Source organism: Pinus tabuliformis, chromosome J (genome assembly GCF_031772625.1).
Source record: "Pinus tabuliformis cultivar Carrire ecotype Pingquan chromosome J, CPIR1, whole genome shotgun sequence".
In the NCBI taxonomy this organism is placed as follows: Eukaryota; Viridiplantae; Streptophyta; class Pinopsida; order Pinales; family Pinaceae; genus Pinus; species Pinus tabuliformis.
Window position 1 is genome coordinate 792,722,583 of NC_142295.1, and position 15,234 is coordinate 792,737,816.

The following is a 15,234-nucleotide window of genomic DNA, read 5'->3' on the forward strand; positions in this document are numbered from 1 at the left end:
GTAGAGTCTGATTCTTCCTCCTTTAGCTCAAACTCTATCTTCTCAGGTTCCTTTTGTTGGACTTCATGTTTAATAACATATTTCACCTCTCTGAACACCACATATCGGCTGTACAAAACCTTTCGTGTGATTGGGTTCCAAAGCTTATAACCCTTTAAACCATCCTTATACCCAATAAAGATGCACTTTTTAGATTTACTATCCAACTTGGTTCATTTCTCCTTTGGAACATGTACATATGCATCACATCCAAATATCCTCAGATGTGAAGGAGAGGGATTCTTACCAGTCCATACCTCTTGTGGAGTCTTATCCTCCAACGCTGATGACGGTGACCTGTTGACCAGGTAACATGCAGTATCCACCGCCTCTGCCCAGAATTCTTGTCCTAACCCGGAACCATTGAGCATGCTTCTTGCCCTTTCCATCAACGTCTTATTCATTCTTTCTGCAACTCCATTTTGCTGAGGTGTATATGGAGTAGTCTTCTGCCGTGATATACCAAACTTCTTACAGAATTCTTCAAATTCCTTACTGCAAAACTCTCCATCGTTATCTGTCCTCAGCACATTTATCTTCTTCTCTGTCTGGTTTTCCACCAAAGCCTTAAATTCTTTAAACCTGTCAAAGACTTCAGATTTCTTCTTAAGGAAATATATCCATGTATTCCTTGAGAATTCATCTATAAATGATACATAGTACATAGAATTACCTAGTGATGGAACCTTCACAGGTCCAAACACATCACTGTGCACAAGTTCTAATATCTATTTCACCCTCTTACTACCAGAGGGGAAACTCACCCGATTCTTCTTCCCATATACACAATTTTCACAGAAATCAAAATCTAGAGAGCTATTACTCATACCTTCTACCATACCTTTACCATGAAGTATCCAAAGGCCCTTTTCTCCAATGTGTACAAGCCTTTGATGCCACAGCATGGTCTTCTCTCAAGAGACCACTAGATTTTATGCTGCACTTTCAGGAACCACATAACTATTGCACCCATCAATAATAGTGCTACCTTGCAGCTTGTACAAAGTTCCAATCCGAACTCCTTGCATCAATACCAATGCTCCTCGAACCATCCTGTAGGTATCCTTCTCAAATACTGTTTTTACGCCTGCATCATCGAGCTTGCTTACAGAAATCAGATTTCTGGCCAATGCAAGAATATGTAGAACACCCGGAAGTGTTCTAACCCTTCCTCCTTGCAACTTCAACTTTACTATTCCGCGACCAATGATTCTAGCCTTCCTGTCATCCCCCAAGAAGACATCACCACCATCATATTTCTCATACTCACAGAGCCACTCTCTATGGGGAGTGAAGTGAAAGGATGCACCTGATTCAATCAACCATGCCTCATGATCTACATGTGTACTTGAAGAAGCCAAGTACACATCCCCACCTTCATCTGAGGTGGTTTTCGCCTCTGCAGAAGGAGCCTCATCAGATCCCTTTCCTTTGTTAGGAGCTTTAAATTTATAGTCCCTGTTGTAGTGCCATTCCTTTCCAAATTTCCAACACACCACCTTTATAGGTTTTCCTAGATATTTAGATCTCCCTTTAGATTTATATCTCCCACTCGATGACTTATTTTTGTTTCTATTCTGGGTTCGCCCTCGTACAGACAAGACATCACCATTTTGGCTCTCCATATTTTTCTGTCTCATCTCCTTTGTCAGCAAGGATTAGACTATTTCATCAAAATGCAAGGCAGTTGCATTGCTACGTATTGCAATAACCATACTATCCCACGAATCTGGTAGAGAACACAACAAACCGATGCACTTATCTTCATCTGAAATTTTAATATCAACAGATGCTAATAGACTTACCACATTATTAAATGCATTCAAATTCTCTGTCACTGAGTCTCCATCTTACATCCTCAGGTTATACAGCTTTTTCCGCAGGAGAAGTTTATTCACCAAAGAATTAGATTGGTATAAAGTCCCTAACTTGTCCGAAAAAGCCTTCACAGTAGCTTCCCCTAATACATTCAGCAATACTGAATCTGAGACACACAATCGTATTGTGCTCTTTTTCTTTTGATCCAACTTCTTCCATTCTTCATTGGACACTCCCGTTGGTTTAGTACCCAGATCTACCACGATCCACTTGTCTTTATCCACCAACAAATCCTCCATCTTGAGTTTCCACAACTCAAAACTCTGACCATTAAATTTCTCGATCTCTATCTTTCCACTACTCGCCATCTTATTTCACCACCATAATCGATCTCGCAGATCTCCCACTGAACAGGGTCTACCACAGGCCCGAGTGAAACCCCTCAGCAACAAAGGCGTCCCCTTGAAGCCAAAACTGCTCTGATACCAAATGTAGGTTTTAACCCCGTACAAAAATTACCTGCATATGAATTCTAAAGCATAGAAAAATAAACAATGCGAGAGCATAACACATAAAACACATATACACAGAGATTTTCCCACTGGATCCCAAAACCGGGACTACCAGCTTGATTTTTCATTATGTTCCTTTCAATGTTACAATACATATTTATACATGCCGAAGCATCCAATACCATGGACCGAAAAACCATCGCGTCCAAAAAACATGTGCGAAAATAATGCACAAAACCATAGGCGGGTCCGCCCAACCTAACATAGGGTCCAAAAGTGGGGTTACGGGTGCCCTTCAAACCCCTTGTTAACTACATGGAAAGAATATAACACAACCCAACATAATTGATTTATGTTTGAGATAATCAACATGAAACAATTAAAACATTGAAAAATACTTGATATTTTTGGTATTTTTATTGTAATTCCTTCCTCAATCACCAAAAAAATGCATGGAATTGTCCCCATGTTGATAACACATGACGATCTATGAAACGAACCCATAGTCTCATCAATCGGGTCACCTTTGTCACCACCTCCAAAGGCTAATTGTATGTTTGCCTTGGGGTGCATGTACTCATGGGTCCTAGCTAAAGGTGTGGACCCAGTATGAACACTGACACTATGATCACTGAAAATTGGATAAGAAAATAGCCTTGCAGGTATATGCTGACTCGTGACAACCAGATGCTATGGTGTCTCTGCACTAGTTCCACTACTACCAACATTGTGCTGAGGAGATAACTCATGCACGCAATGAGGTGCCAAAGAATCCTATATAAGAAATAAAATTCCTTTTCAATTAGATAATGGAAAATTATATATATATATATATAATTGAACTTATGACATAAAAAAATCACTTTAAAATGTGGTTATTACCTTATATCTTTGAAGCTCATGCTTCAAGTTGTTGATCATATATCTAATCTCAGGAGTTTGATATTTACTGCGAATCAAGTGAACTATTTCTTTGTTTTCTTTAATCACAATCCTATTGATTGATATGATTGGATTAGGGGAATCAAACTCCTCCTCCTCATCGACCCGGTCATCATCACCATGGCCCCTAAATTACATATTTTAAGAAAAGAAAAGTTATTTCAATTATATAAACAAATAATCAAATTTCAAATTAAATGTAAATCGAAATTGTTAATTGTTTACCTATTCTGTCTGCACTGACTCTCTTCCACAATCAACATGCCACATTATAATATAATTAGAGCTGAAAAATATTTAAAAAGATGTTAAAGATAAACACATATAATTCATTAAGGGTTGTAATACAATACACCATCTAATTATTCTACATAACATGTTCAAGACAAAAATGGGACTCCTTCCATATCATGTCTAGATTTAGCCTTGGTCAAGCCCCATTTATATCTGATGTAGATTTGGAGTACATTTTATGGTGGAGGCACATGGGGAAAGGAGAATATTATGAAAAAATAGGAGGTAAAGTTGTTAAGAATGAAATTTGTATATAAAATTCTAAACTCATTGTTAATTATTTAAATATTAGTAGTGAACATTCATTGGATCAATCTGATCAATGCATTGATTTTTAGAAGTGAGTGATGACAAGACTAAGGGAGCATTATTTAAAAAATGATTCAATATTAGAGGCATTGATTGAACACCTTCAACATTCATTGGGTGCATGCCTTTGGTTCAATATCCAACTTGTCATTATTAATATCTTCAACAAAGGAGGACTTTAAAGAAGCATTATATCTTTTATATACATATCATTTATTTTATTTTCTTTCATGTTGACCTCCACATTAGAAATAGACCAATTTTATCATTTAAGTGTCTAGGCTACCATGACATCTATTTATTCCATGGAGTTATAACATGGTCATCATGTGTTGAGTCGAGCATTAGATGCAAATGTTAACATGCATACTTTATTTCATCCTCAACAAAAGAGTTACTTTGATTCATTAATAAAAAATATGGAGTCTCATACATTCTTATATCATCAATGAAGCTTTACATACCCTAGATGTCATTAAATATAGACATGGAAAAATATATTTCTCTCATTTTTACAAATTGCATGGCTACATGGGTTGAATCTGACACAAAAGAAGCTATGTGAAATTATCTTGCTAACTATAATTTCAAGAATTTCATGGCTAATGCTACAAGTTTCCTAGTCCTATGAAGAACAATAATAATGGGGACCTAGTTAGCTTTATATGAGAAGTCAACAACTTGCTAGAGCAAGGTATGTCTAGGTAAAAGAAAATATGTTCCATGTGGATGAGTATTACTATGTAATGGTGAATATATTGTCTTAGATGTTTCCAATGAGGATGCTACAAGCGCTATGTCCACATTCATGGGGTTCTTTCTATTGGAATTTGGAAGTGGGAAAATAAAATTTGATCAAGAAATGGCTAAAGCATTGTGAAGAGCCTATTAAAATTATAGCTTATTAGGTAACATCACCAAAGCTGATGGAATCCATGGAAGTATGAATCGATAGATGAGGAAGAAGGAGGAGGAGGAGAAGGTCACAGATTTCACATATAATTGAAAATATTATGACAAATTTATATAATATTATTATTATTCTGAATGATTAACATAAAATATAAGAATCATTAATGAGAGGTTATGTACCGCCCTATAATAAAAATTTCTGTATCTATTCGATTTAAGTTATAATCAATCAACAAGTATTCTCCTTCGATTATTGATTTTATTGCACATATGAATACATGGCTTCCTTCACATCCCTCAAATATGCAATTAGGTTGATATTTGTTGTCCTGGATTGTGTACTATCTATAAATCTTGCAATATTCCTCGATGCTTTTGGCCTTCCATCAATGTACATAAACGATCCTTTATTTTATTGTCTCTTAGTTGTATATAATTTACAACCACTCTGTATCTCTACATACCTTGTGTATATTGGAGCAACTGCATCCAATATTTATAATTGTAATAGGGTCTAATATACTCCATTAATTTAGTTAATCTTCCGTAACAAACCTTTATGCCATCCATGGGAAATATCCCCAAACCATGTAATGATGATGTAGTAATACCATATATCCTCTCCTTGAGACAAAAAATAGTTTTTACTTGAGGAAGGTCCTTGGGTACCAATTGTTTCACTAGATGTTTGTACCTCAAGGGAACCTCGATGTCATATATGATCTCAACATCATAAGAACATGAGCCCCCTTCAACAAGAAAAAATTGCATGAGTCTATGGAATTTTCTTCTGATCTTCTCACCTCTAGTTGATCTCTGTTTGTTAAGGTCAATATATCTCTAACTTTCCTCCACTCTACCTAAAATTCCCTCGCTTGATGACGAAAAACCTGACATGTACCTATGTAGTTGTACCTATAGTCCATCGAATGAGAGTAGTTAGCGAATTAATGGCCTATAACATGCCAATGTGAACATATGATCGCCCCATTTTAACTAGAATTTAGGACTCAATGTTTCATTGCTTAGGGATTTTGTGCACATATGACAATGTCCGAGCAAGGCAAATACTCAAGTAAATGACAATGTCCGAGCAAGCCAAATACTCAAGTAAATGACAATGTCCAAGCAAGCCAAATACTCAAGTAACCATCATATCATCTACAACACATATGTATAACTAGGAGATATGAAATACATATTAAATTATTCAAGTAAACAAATAACGGGATTGTTTTCCTACCCAATATTAGTAATGAAACCACCCATCATGGCCTCCCAACCTCCTCAAAAAGACAATGAAAAATTCGTATTTTTTGGACTTGTTGAGAAACAATTTTCAAAATGTGTTCATATTGAATTTTCCAACAACAAACCAATATTTGATAAATATAAGGATGGATTAGATTTTCTTAGTATGGAGGAAGGAAAATTTTCTTCGATAACTTACTTAATCTTCCCATCAAATTCAATATCCTATCAAGAGTATGCTTCTTCAACATGTCTCGTATGGATACAAATCTAGAATAAAAATTCCTAGGCAATAATGAAGATTATTGTCTCAACAATGGCTTTAGTGAAAATGAGCAATCAATCAATCAATAATATCAAGTCAATAGAGTTTGTCTTACAATTAAACCCCCTTCACACCTTAAATATCTTATACTTTCAAATGTTGTCAAAGTTTGGTATTTGAGACTTGAAGCTCTTCATCAAAGGTATTGAGTTGAAGTTATTGGCTTACCCATTCAATCTCTTCTTTGATTTCCTTGTGTTTCATTTATTAGATTAACACAAACTTCCTAGCATAACCACGTGTAAACATGGTTGTTCTTGTGATGACATACTCCCACCATTTATTTGATCTATTTTCTCTTCTTCTACTCGGAACAAATTTTCATATATTATGGTATAATTCAATAATATTTGACTCTTCATGTGAGAAACATTCATAATGTAGTTCAACCCTCACACATACATATTTTGGTAGTTCCCTAGGGAGTGGAGAATGAGTAGTTTGAAGATTTGAAAACATAACCTCTCCTGAAACTTGATTATGGGGATTCAACCTAATAGGCGAAATTTATTTCTACTTCTTCCTTCAAATATTCCAAATCATATAATTCAAATTATGATTTGAGGGAATACTAAGCTATAAACATTTGTCTCTAAGTGAGTCCAATAAGAGGTTTATTATCTGTGGTCTACATGTTTGTAAGGATTCGTTATTGGTTATCAAATCTTGGGAATTAATATCTTATCTTACTCTTATGCCAAAGGTTCCATCTAAAGGAAATGTTTCTTGTTCCAAGTCCCCTTTCATGCCCCATATGCCTTAAAATAACTACATTGTTTTCGAAGTCCCTTGATTTTCCCTTGAAAGAAGGACTTGGGTGAGGATAAATATCCTTGGTACACCAAACAACTGAATCAATATTGTTAACCACTCCTAATAATTTATGGCATAAGGCCCTTATTTTCATAGAATTCATTTAGCTAGAATACTTTCCCTTGATGTGAATAACATTAGAAATAAGCTAGTGTCACACTAAAAAACAAAATATTATTTATGGAGCTTGTGTCATTGTAAAACAAAATATTATTTATGGAGATTGTGTCATTGTTTGAGACTTGGTGCATGCACTATACAACCTAAGCATATATTTTAGGGCCAAAGCCCTTAGTTTTTAGCCATGAATGATTCCATGGGCGAAAATCCCACCCTTGATGCACAAAATAGGAAGTACGAGAGAACAAACTTGAGAGAGAGGAGGATAGAGGGAGGAAGAGAGGAAAAGAGAGGGAGGGATAGGGAGATGGAGCTGGAGGGGGAGAGAAGGAGGGAAGAAGAAATACATAGAGAGTGAGAAGTGGAGAGAGAGAGGGAGTAACAAGGGAGAGATGGAGAGATAGTGTGTATGTTTGGGGGTGATATAAAGAGACACAGAAGGGGATATGGAGAGAATGGGGGAGATAGGGAGAGAGGAGAGAGGGAGGAGATATATATATATAGATAGATATATATATATATATATATATATATATATATATATATATATATATATATATATATATATATATATATATATATAGATATATATATATATATATATATATATATATATATATATAGAGAGAGAGAGAGAGAGAGAGAGAGAGAGAGAGAGAGAATATGTGAGAGAGTGGAGAGAGGGAGAAAGCGATATGGCATTGGAGGGAGAGAGGGAGGTAAGAAGAAAGAAATAGAGAGATAAATGGAGAGAGGGAGAGGAAGTGATAAGGAAGATAGAAAGAGAGGGAGAGTGGAAGACAAGAGGAAAGATAGATATAAGCAGGGGAGAGGGAGAGAAGGGGAAGAGAAAGAGAGAGATAGAGGGAGAGGAGGAGGGATGGATAGATAGATAGATTGGAGAAAGAGAGTGTATGTTTTGGGGGTGATATAGAGAGACAAAGGGAGATAGAGATATAGATGGAAAGTGAAGAGAGGGAAGAAGAGAGAGATGGAGAGAGGGAGTAAGGGACAAAGAGATTGATAAATATGGAGTGAGAGAGCATGTGTGTTTGGGGATATAGATATAAATATAGATGGAGGGGGGATAGGGAAGAATATTTCTTGCACTAGGTGCATTGATTTTAGTGTAGGTGGTGATTTATAATCCTATTTGATTGCTTGCACTAGATGAATTGATTTTAGTGTAGATGTTGATTCCTAATGATATTTTATTGCTTGCACTAAATGAATTGACTTCAATGTAGATTATTTCTAATCCTATTTGATTGCTTGCACTAAATGCATTAATTTCAGTGTACATGGTGATTTCTAATCCTATTTGATTGCTTGCACTAGATGCATTGATTTCAATGTAGAGGTTGATTTATAATAATATTTGATTGCTTGCACTAGATGCATTGATTTCAATTTAGATTATTTCTAATCCTATTTGATTGCTTTCACTAGATGCATTGATTTCAATTTATATGATTTCTAATCCTATTTGATTGCTTGCACTAAATGCATTGATTTCAGTGTAGGTGTTGGTTTATGATCCTATTTTCTTACTTGCACTAGATGCATTGATTTCAGTGTAGATGTTGGTTTATAATCCTATTTTCTTACTTGCACTATATGCATTGATTTGAGTGTAAATGTTGATTTCTAATCCTATTTGACTGCTTGCATTAAATGCATTTATTTAAGTATAAATGTTGATTTCTAATCTTATTTGATTTCTTGCCTTAGATGCATTGATTTAAGTGTAGATGTTGATTTCTGATTTGATGTAATTGAATGTATGATGGTACATTAATTTTAAAGTGATTGGATTAACATTGTGAATTGATTTTAGTGTAAGCACAAAAAAATATTGACAATGTACATTGATTTTTTTGTTATAGTAATTCAACCTATTAATATTGGAGAGAAGAGGGACAAGGTATGATGTTTACTACAATAGCTCAAGCTAAATATTCAAATGGTTTACGATTTAACCTATCATTTTCATATAATCGATATGGAAAGATGATAAAAGCAACAAGGGTGACAATAATAATAATAGAAGAAAATAGTTTGAGATCAATCACAATGAAGACTATTTGTAATTGACTATATTATTATTATTCACATTTTCTATCATTCAACACTATTACATTGTCACTTTACATTCAAAATTTTATTTCATAATTTTTCATCATTAAAGTTATTAACAATATTTATCATCTCAACAAATAGAGGTAACTAAGAAAATTTAAAATTAAAATGAGTGTTGGTTTTGATTGGGCTGACCTAGGTTTGATCTATACTGCGCATCAACAAAACCCTAAATCACTGGCCCTTTCGGAAACAAATTGCAAGCATATCGTAGTTTCACCCGAAGTGACTATGGCAAGATGCAAAAACAAGTTTCTGTAACCTTGAGGGATGATGCGATGTGGTATTTTTATGTTATTTTATCTTTAACATACATAGATTACTTTGTGGCATTCATTTAATCACATAAACATATCATATAAACCCATAACCATCACTGCGCTATAATAAAATGCAACTTTAACAAACTACTACGCATGAAGGCACAAATTTTACCATGGTTCACCCCAATGTGGGGCTACGTCCACAAGAATTGTTGCTTATAATAATAAATTTGTACAACAAATAGTTCTTGGCCTGCACACTCAACTGCAGGTTGTCCGCGCACTCATCTGCGGACTCAGGTCTTTGCGCACTCAGCTGAAGAGCCTCACCTTCTTTAACAAACCACATATCACAAAGATACAACCATTCACTTCAAGATGTGATTCTCAATTGATTATCTTCTTTATATTGATCCCTATATATACTATTATATCGAGGGATATATCATCAAAATACCATGGTGCACATACCATGGACTCCCCTAATACAAGCTACTATGGTCTGAAAACCATCCATCTTTTACAATATTACTTACTTTTTACCAAAAGGAGGGGCTTCAACCTACCTCAAAGCCCCCACACTGTGCGGTATACCTATTGTGCGGTCCACTTGGCGCTCCAATTCTCCACTGCGTGGTCCACTTTGCGCTCCACTGCATTCTTTACTCCACACTCCACTCCACAAAATGTGGAGTCTTCACCAAAATCTAGGTCAATTTAGGATGTGCCCAACAGACCCCCAACACTCACATGTGAATTGTCTTGACTCACTTAGCTTCTTTTCCTCTGATTTTTGATGCGGTGCTATTGTAGGCATGGTTGAACTGTTGCAGAATCTTTGTTACCTACTTTTCTTCGTTGTGCACTTCCTCTAGCAGTGCCTATGTCACATGTTTTACAGCCTTCTGTACCAACATTGTCTCCCTCTGTAGAAGTTGTTCAAGCTTCTCATATACTGCCTACGATAGTTGGAGGGCCTCATCCTGCCAAGGCCGAGTCCACTCTGTCAAAATCTGTTCTTCTTTCTTGAGCTCCTCAATTTTATTCTCGAGGGTCGTCGACTCTTTGATCTTTGCAATCTTCTGAGAGATTGGTAAGGTATTCACAGATGCCCGAATCTCTTCCAACTATTGTTGATTCTGTTGAATGTCCTCCTATAGTTTCTGTACATTTGTATCTTACTACAGCGAAGTCCAAATTTGTAGACTTTCATCCAAGATTTTTCCACATTCTGCCACTGTTGTGGAGATGCTGGCCATTGCAGTATTTAGGTAAGTCTCCCTCTAATCCAGTACTTCTTGTGGCGTAGTTGGCTACAGACTCATTTACATCTCACTGATCTGCATTTCGTACTTGAATTGTACTATGGAAATTTTCTCCTTGTACCCCTTCGCTGCAAATTTGACCTTTGAGACCTTATCTTCTATTGGCTCTTCCTCTAAGACATTAAGGTCTGGAATTTCTTTACACGTTACTTCCCCTACCTCCTTCATCTTCTGGTGCTATTGTGCTACTTGATCCCTTTCTTGGATCACTTGCTCGAGCTTATGCCAAAGCACAACTTGCTCTTTTTCTACTTGAATATTTAGTTGTGAGGTGTGCTATTCGTGCAAACTCGTCTCTTCTATAATTTCCAAGTGCAACTTGTGTAATATTTGCAACGATACTTCTGCGATGTTCATATTAACATGCTTCCATTCCTTAGCCTATTGTTTTATTTCAGCATAGTTAAATTATAGGGCTCCTATAGGTATCTATGCTAACCTCGCTACAAGTGTAGGCTCTATATTCCTTTCTACTCCAACTCTTTCTTCTATCTGCGCTGGTTGTCTGACCATTTGTGCCAATATCTTAAATTCTATGATCCGCTCTTTGACACTGGTTATAAGTGTATTGTAGTGATCTTCTACTCTATTCTAGGATTTAGCTGTCACCTCCTAAATCCTATCTCCGATCTACTCCAAGTCACCATTAGTAAGGACCATTAGTGTGATATCTTCATTTTATCTGCCTTAAGATTTTCGTTGATATTCGTGGTAGCTTTACCCTATGATTTTCTCTTTTCTATGGTAGCTTGTTATTTTTATATCTTTTCAGCCTCCTTATTCTGCTTATCTCTCTCAAGAGGATCCTAGAGACCCTCATCATGTTGCTCCTCTTCCTCTGATTCCTACTCATCCTTATCTTTTTCCTTTCCACTCGCTTCACCATGCTGTGAAGTGTCCTCCTCTATCGCACTATCTTCTGCCTCTGCCTTCGACACAGTCATCCATTCTGCTAGCCATTTCTTTACTAGTGCGAGGTGATCATCTTTTGTTACCAAATATGGTAAGGGACACCATTTCTTCTTTGCGCCTCTGCAAGCATGTATATATACTTTATGGAAATCAGCCTTAAAATTTGCAACAACACTATATTGTTCATATAGGCTCAGTGAAAGGAGAGGGTGTTGGTTCACCAACATATGCAAATCCATGTGATATAACAGGAAAAACATCTTGTTCTCCATTGCTCGTCATGGTTGGGTGGTAAAACATAGTGAGGCATACCGTGCGACTTCACAAACATCTAATGCTACCGAGGGGAATTATGAATCCTCCGACTCTCTCCATGCTAACATTAAAATAATCAAAATTAACCACACATAATGGAATATAGTAGCTTTCTCCTAGGCTTCGCGGCATTCATACAGAAATTCCTTGCATAGTTAATCAACCCAGTTGTCTTGAACCCCGTTGGAACTCTATGCAACTAATGAAACCACTGACGCATGAACTTCATTCACCTAACACTTTCTCATGATCTTCCCAGCCAATATGTGTGTTGTAAAGTGAACTGCTTGGTCACTGATTGAATTGATGTCAATCCCCTCTTTCCTTTTTATAGCCCAAACATCTTCTTCATACTATCTGTTATAGCATGGTCTTAATCTCTTCCAACGAACTCCTTTGTGGGGTTCCTCCCTTGGTATGGTAGTCTCATGATCCTCTAGATCAACAATGGGTCTATAGGGATCTTATTTCCCATCCACAATCTTCCATCGTGCACCAGCATGAGAAACTATCGCACACATATTGTGCTCCCCAGACTTCTGCCAAGGTGTGGAACATTTAACATATTTAGTAGTCCTAACTGTGCCAACCCATTTTCCCACTGTTGTTGTTCTAGCTTTGTCACTCCACTGTCTGGGTAGTACATCTGTTTCAAATACCAGTCTAGTGCGAACTGAGGGTACTTCTTCCTATTATTAGATTCATAATCCGTGAACTTCAGTTGTGGAATTTTCCCTAAAACGTCTCCTAAAAATGGAACCACTTCCAACAACTAGGGTGTAAAGGTGCCATACTTTGCATCCTTTGATTCTTTTACAGGTTTTGCATTTGGTTTCCTCGACAGGATGTATGGTGGTAGAGGCGAAAATGCCACGCCATCTATTTCCATCTACACCTCCTCCATTTCTCCTTCACTGTCTATGACTTGCTTAGATTGTTGTTGAGGCTTGGTAGGTTTCTTATCATGTTTCTTATTGGTTCTCTCTTCCTTGGTCGATTTCTTCCTCGGCGATCTCTGTTGTTTTTGTACTAATGCTGCTACGATTGATGCTATTGCGGGTGATGCTACTGTAGGCATCTTAGCTGATGCTACAAGCATACTAGAGGCTTCCATGATTCTATATAAGCCTTTGTCATGAAAATTACGCACAATTTCTTCCCAAGAACACTCAGACGACATACGACAACCAAAACTTTTGCAATTTCTTTGCACTCTCAAGGCTCGAATTCTGAATTTAGCAAAGTGTTTGATTTGGTTGGGAGGTGGATTTTTATAACATTTCAAGTTTCTAACCCCATCATTAGCTTATATTTTGTTCAAATTATGCTATGATTCTGTTCATTAACTACATATATCTCCTTAGATCTTGCCAGCCTCCCATCATAAATGCAATTTTCCACGTATTTTAACAGTAAATTTCCCTTTCAATGGTCATATTTTTCTGGCAAACTTCGACTTAGCCCATAGTGTAGTGAAAATTTGTCTTACGTTGCATCTCCTATGTACTTCGACATAATCCAAACTGTAGCAAAGTAACTCCTTATGTTGAAGCTCTCTGCAGCGTAGTGTATAGTTCAGTTCCCACTTTCAACTACAGGTGGCACTAAGACTCTTCTCCTTTCTTCCTCATAGCGAAGCTGTAGGGGCAGGGTTTCCCCTGTACAACTTCAACCTGTTTCCATTTATTCTTCCTTAGATCAAATCTCCATTTAGCTTCACTAATTGAATTGCAACTCCATCAGTGATATGCTTAATAGTGTAGGGACCCACTTAATGCATCCTGAATTTTCTTGGAAATTTTACAAACTTACTGTCATATAGGAGAATAAGGTCTCCTACCTGAAACTTTTTTTTACTAATATGTCTGTCATGCCAAGCCTTTTCTCTTGCTTTCTGTACCTGCTGATGAAATCCTGTTATGAATCTATCTTCCTCCAAAGTCGTCAACTGCACCATGTTTTCCTTCATTATATCAGGGTCTGTCATATCTATAAAAGTTGTAATCCTCAAGCTAGGGCAATGTGTTCCATGGGAATCACAACTTCTTTCCCATAAAGTAATCTGAAGGGTGTTTGACTTGTCAAATTCTTACATGTGGTCCTGGAAGCCCATAAAACTATTGGAATTTTGAGATCCCAGTCATCTCTATTTAAATTGCATACCTTAGTTAGTGCATTCTCCAAAATATTGTTAAATTCTTCTACCATTCGATTTTCCTGAAGATGATAAGGGGTACTCTTCTAATGATAGACTTGGAATTCCTCAGTCAATGCTTCAATAGTTTTATTCAAGAAGTGTGAACCTTGGTCACTCATCAAAATCTTTGGACATCCAAATCTAGACCTTATATATTCAAAAATAAACTTTGCAGCAGTCTCTATGCTGCAGTACTTTACTGGTTCTGCTTCGGCCCATATTTTCAAATAGTCAGTGATTGTGATTATGTACCTCACACTTGTCCTTTTTCCAGGTGGGTTGGTGGGTCCAAGAAAATCAATAACCCACCTATCAAAATCCTATAATGTAACTTGTGGTACTAATGGCATTTCATCTCTTCGTGAAGGCTTTCCTATTCTTTGACACACATCACATGCTCGATAATATTCCTTTGCATCTTTATGTAATGTAGGCCACCACAATCCTACTCTCAAAATATTTTGTGCAATATCTTTTCTTGCATAGTGTCCACTAGTTGTACCACCCTGAGCTTCTGCTAGAATCATCTGTCTTTCATGTTCAAGAACATATCTGCGCAGTATCTCATCAAGTCCCATCTTATATAACTTTCCTACTATTAATGAAAATTTGGCTGCCTTAAGTAATAATTCCTTCTTTTTCTGCGTAGTATATTTTGAAGGATCCATCCTTGTGGTAAAAAACTGAATGATATCTGCAAAATGGTCATTTGTAAATCTGATTGGAAATAATTCTGCATCTGAGAGAT